Consider the following 6,000-nt stretch of genomic DNA (forward strand, 5'->3'; position numbering starts at 1 on the left):
TTGAAAAAAAAAAAAAAACCCTACTAAATATCACTTTACCATCACGAAGTATATTTTTACCCTTGAGATTTCTTGCTCTGTTCTGCCAAACATTTTACCTCTTAGGATTCTATCTTGCTCCATTTTTTTATTTGTTCTGTGATAATTTTTATATGCAACTTGACTGGGACACAGGATGCCCAGAGTTTAGCTGGATATTTGGCTAAGCATTATTTTTGGATGTTTAAGGGTGTTCCAGGATGAGATTAGCATCTGAATCAAGAGAGAGACTGAATAAAGCAGATTGCCCTTCCAATGTGGGTAGGGTGGGCATCATTCAAACCATTGAGGACCTGAAGAAAACAAAAAGGAGGGAGAAAGACTCCATTCTCTTCCTGACTAATTGAACTGGGACACTGGTCTTCTCCTGCAACCAGACCACGGAATTATACCGTGGGATCTTCAAGTTCTCATACCTTTACACTCTGACTGGGTCTTGCACCTTTGGCTCCATACACTTAATGGCTTAAAACAACACACATTTATCTCACAGGTCCCATGGGTCAGGAGCCCAGGCGTGGCTTAGATGGGTCCTCTGCTCAGGATCTTACAATGCTGCAATCTAGCTGTTGGCTGGACTATGCTTCTACTTGGAGGCTTCAGTGGGGGAAGAATCTGCTACCAAGCACATTCAGATTGTTGGTAGAGCCCATTTTTGTTTTGTTTTGTTTTGTTTTTTTCAGCTATAGAACTCCCAGTAGCTTCCTTAACCAAGATCAACATGAAAGCATCTCTGAACACAGGGAGGGCAATCTTAGGCCTCCTTTAAGAGCGTTCACTGGATTCAGTGAGACCCACCCAGAAGAATTTGCCTTTAGATTAACTAAAAAGAAACTAATTGGGGCCATAAATGAAATCTGGGGAAAAAAACAAACAAAAAAAAACAGTTGTCCTATAAGGTCACCTAACCAAGGGAATGAGTTCCAATCATATTTTATTGACTAGAAAAAGTCACAGGTTCACTCTATTTAAGAGAAGATTGTGACTGGGTGCACCTTATTGTGGGGAGGGTGCCACCGTACAGTGCTTCTTTCACTGAAGTGTTAAGTGATTTACCAGAGATCATGTTCACACTCTTTGGTCCCAACTTCTGTCTAAAATGTTAAGTACAGACAAGACTCGAAGAGACCAGTCGCAGGGTTACACTGCCTCAGTTCCAACTCTGTGTCCACAACCTACCAGCCTGTAACACTAGGAAAATTGTTTAACCTCATTCTGGTTCAGTTTCTTATCTAGAAATGAGGAACACTTACAGGTTTATTATGAGAACAAAATGAGATAAGGCATGGAAACATTTAGCACCGGTCTGCAACGGAGAAAATAATGCTTAATCAATTTTAATCATTAATTTATCAAGTGTCCAAAACTACATGAAAGAATTGGATTAGCATCATGGAAAATAGAATCATACAGAATATTTGAGAAGAATGTCTCACAATTTACTCCATATAAGTTAATAACTAATATGAACTCAATTTAACCAATCCATAATGAAAACTATTGGCATATCCTTTCTAACACAAAAACAAAACAAACTGCCTAAATTTTTACATGATATGCTATGCTATAGAGGGATAAAATGAATCTTAAAAAATGACATGGAACATATGAAAAATTGATATGGGGAGTAATGAGTCTTGGTAGAAAATAATCAACACACATACCACGTTTCCCTGAAAATAAGACCAGGCTTTATATTAGTTTTTGCTCCAAAAGACTCATTAGAGTGTATTTTCAGGGGATGTCTTATTTTTTCATGTACAACAATCTACATTTATTCAAATACAGTCACGTCATCTTCTTCTGGAACATCGTCATAACATAATAAATGTGTCCATCTGGCTGACTATGTTAACTTGGGCTTATTTTCCAGGTGGGTCTTCTTTTCTGGGAAACACGGTACACACACACACACACACACACAACCTGACATGTCTGAAACCTCATTAGTGAAATTTGGTACTCATTTTAAAACAGTGGAAGAACAAAATTTTCTCTAATATAGGTAAATGTATAATTCTCACCAGTGAACACAGATTGCATAGCAATAATGATTTCATAAGAAAACTTGCAACAGAAGGACCTAGGCATAATTAATTTTGATCTGGATTAACAACTGGGATTTGAATCAAAGTCCATCATCCATTGCTTGACCCACCAAGGGTCAAGGTATAACGATACCTCACCACCTCCAAGAGAATACAATAAACTAAAAAAGATCATAATGGCTAAATATTGATATTTTCATGACCTAAAATTGTCACCTTCAGATAGAATATTACCTGCTGAAGGACAAGCAGAAGGAATAAAACCAAGCCTGGAAACCCCATTGGGTTGGCAATAACGGGGTTACCCACTCATTTCCTAGCTAGGCATCAAGAGTTCCTTATTGGGGTCCTAAAAGATGCACAGGATTAATGAAAAGCTGATTTTTTTCCTTCAACTGCAGCATTATACAATGGCCAAGTACAACTGCTGTGAAATAAAGAACCAGGTCCTGAAAGGAATTTACTCTTACGCTGACCTCAAAAATCAGTGGGAAGTTTCATCAGGGCAGAAACGTGGACAGCCTCTGAGAAAAAGCAAGCACTGGGACACCAAAGAACTTACATATGTCAAACTATTGGTAAGGTTTTCACCAGCACCAACATTTCACATTTGAATTAATTTAATGATTCACATTTCATAGATTGCTGTCTCTTTAAGACCTTAGAAATGTAGTCATAGCCATTCAATCAGAGTAGGCATTTGAGGCTTCATGATGGATTGAAATCATTGTGTTTAATAAGCAACCTTTACAAATCCAAATATGCAAATTGTTTCCTTATATAACCACAGAATGTCTCTTTTTTTTCAATGTCCTGCAACAGTGAGTTGCTTTGTTATCTATAGTGAATCACGTAAACATTTTTCACTCTTTCCCTTCCTCTCCCCATCCTCGTCCCCTCTCCTCCTTCCCCCTCCCTCCTCCTCCCTCATCCTCTTTCTCTCTGTGAAATCCCTTCATCAAATCATGATAACCAAAATTAGATCTATAGGTAGATACAAATAAAAGGTATGTAAAATAAAACCACAAGTTATCTACATCTAAGTCTTTCATATGCTTTGTGAATTTAAATGGAATTAAGAACGTAATCAGAAAACAGATGCGGGAGGGGAGGTAGCACCCTGTCCATTTAATGGCCTTCCATCTTCCAGGAACAACTCTGGGGCTGTGGCATCTACTTAACTCTCTGTAAAGTGATCATAAGAAACTAGAGGATCTTTGCATCACCTAAAATTCTATGAGATGATGTAGGCAGAGTATTACAAATAATAATATGGATTTAGACATATAAAGTGCAATACCAAAATCTCTTTCACTGAAATAAAACATGTGAACAGTGTTAAAAGTAGAAGACCTTATGTAAAACTGTTCGACTAATATTGGCTCCAAATAACTCTCCTCTGGGGAGGCTTCCCAACCTTCTCAATATGTCTCTCCTTGATGTCTTTAATATTTTAGACATGTGCTTGTTGTGGCACATAAGACACTGCTGTCTGAACATATAACATATAGTCATACAGGGCTGTATTAATGAATTAATTGGGCGTTTAGTCTTACTTAGCACAATAAATAGCTATTCAAAAACAAAATATATCAATCTGGTTTTATCTCCATTTCTTTTTTTCTTTTTAAGAAAAATAGCAAACTAGACTTTCAGTAGAATTTTACTTTCTTTATTTTGATATAATATGTATTTTAAGCTCAAATTCTTTTAACCAAAGGTTTGTTTACATGTTGATTCAACTAATTAGAAATGTATCATCACTCCTAAAATTCTTTCATAATCAAATATTCCAAGGGTAATTCAGAATGAGTGTTCTAACCTGGGATTTGCTTTGCATGCTTTACTATCTAAAAGGTCACTTTCTCCATCTTATTTATGAATGTAGAACCCTCTGAGGCAAGTCATATTGAATCTTAAATTAAGAAAAAATTTATACACAGTTCATGACAGCTTTGGAAACAAATTTAGAGCCATTCTAGTCATGTAAAACATAGCTATATATAGAAATGTAGAATGTGAATTTAACACACTTGAATTAATGAAAAAACAATAGACAATAAACATAATCCTCTGCATTCATAAAATATTTTCTAAGGCATTTCTGATACATTAACTCTGCATATTTACAAGAATTTGACACATTATTTCCATTTGTCAAGGCATAAACTGAGTCTCAGTAAATTACATGACTTGTTGGAGTTGATGCAAATTATCGGTGGTAGAGTTGAAACTACAGTTGAGAGCTCCGGATTCACAATTCACTTCTCTTTGCATCAAAAACCATGGTACATCTTTGCTGTATATCAGTTTTAGTAAACATATTTTAAGTATACATTCCATGCATGTTACTATTAATTATATTCCTATCTTAGCACTTTCTCTGAAGAAATATTAGAACGAAGAAATGTTAAGTTCTTTAAGTGTAAACCAATATAAGCATAAAGCAGCATTATTAAAACTCAAAATAATATAGCATTTAAAAATTGATTTGTCTCGATTGATGGAGAATCCAATTTAGGTTAAATAACTATGTTTATGAAATTACATCAGGATTTATTGGCTGTCGCATGATAACTCATCAACTACAGTTGAGCTTGCAGGAATTTGAGCAGAAAAGTTAATTAACAATAATTTTAAAACTGCCAAAAGCTGCTGCAAGTTCACTGTGCACTCTGCATACATAGCAACTTGTGCTAGGCTTCAGAAAGAAAGTCATTTCCTACAACTGTTTACTTTTATGTCATTGAACTCATTATTAAAAATAAGTAAGCAGTATTGATTTGGATGGTTTAATAATTCAAAATGCTTAAAGGCAATAACAGCACTTTAAACAGACAAATATTTCCTATTATTGTTTATTACCAACTTTAACTATAATGACTCAATTAATCCAGGCATGGTTTCCCCAAGCAAACTGAAATGCAATTATCAGACCAATAAGCTGCTCAAGTTAGTAACTTAAACCTCAGACAGAAGATTTTATAAAGTGATATAATCAATATCGTACTCAAGGTGGTATATGGTGTTGTAAATTTGCCACAGAAAATACAGAAATCCCATTACCTTTTAAAGTTAAAATTAAATATCTCAAAATCTACTAATGTGATGTTGGTTGCACATTGACTAATTCCTTTGCAGCATATGTATGATTTAAAAAATAGTTTACATTCATATGCTTTGAATGAGGACATCAGCTACTGTTTAGGGAAGAGAAACTGGAGATAATACATGTTTGTACAAGTATGCTTAGTCACTAAGAATATAAGTTGCCTTATCAACATAAAAAATCATGTATACACCCCTTGTGTTAGAGAAATATCTCTACATGATTCTTGTTTATAAATCCACTCACAGGCATCACATCTATTCTCTTGGCAAATTTCCTTTTAAAATAGCAAACTATTGGCTCTAAAACCAAGTTTCCACATTCGTACATTATAAGTCTTTTTAAACTAAAAAAACAAACAAACTAAAAAACGAATATTAACATACCTTTGGTAGAGAAAATCATGTTGTCTTCTTGACATCTGTTTCGGTTATCCATCTTGGATTCTCTGTGAACCTTTACAGTCTTCCAGTTCAGAATGACTGATGTCTAAAAAACAAAAAAGTGAAATGCATAAAGCTATAAATTTACCTCAAGCAACCACTGAGAGTATGATCAGGAAATACCTTAAGCCAAAGGGAAAATCTATTAATATTATTGGCTAATAGTGCATCAAGCTTTCCTTCGTTGTTGTTGTTTTATAGGGGTTTTTTGTTTGTTTGTTTTCTAATATGAAAGCACTCTTACATCCAACCACAGAATAAGAATAACTAATTGGTTTTCTGCTCAAAATTATTTACCATTGGGTGGCACTTAAGAGAGCAAGAATTGCACTTTTTCCCCTCACAGCTTTAAAACTGAAAA

At 34.9% G+C, this 6,000-nt stretch overlaps 1 long non-coding RNA gene across 1 annotated transcript in view; it reads right to left on the reverse strand.

The window, feature by feature from the left end:
• The window catches only part of LOC141572833 (uncharacterized), a 380,091-nt gene extending 374,404 nt beyond the window's left edge, over window positions 1-5,687 (reverse strand). The window contains exon 1 of the long non-coding RNA XR_012498326.1: window positions 5,583-5,687. This is a non-coding gene — a long non-coding RNA (uncharacterized LOC141572833). The remainder of the gene's footprint in view (window positions 1-5,582) is intronic.
• Between the last annotated feature and the right edge of the window lie 313 nt (window positions 5,688-6,000).

This window comes from Rhinolophus sinicus, linkage group LG07, assembly GCF_036562045.2.
Source record: "Rhinolophus sinicus isolate RSC01 linkage group LG07, ASM3656204v1, whole genome shotgun sequence".
Lineage (NCBI taxonomy): Eukaryota > Metazoa > Chordata > Mammalia > Chiroptera > Rhinolophidae > Rhinolophus > Rhinolophus sinicus.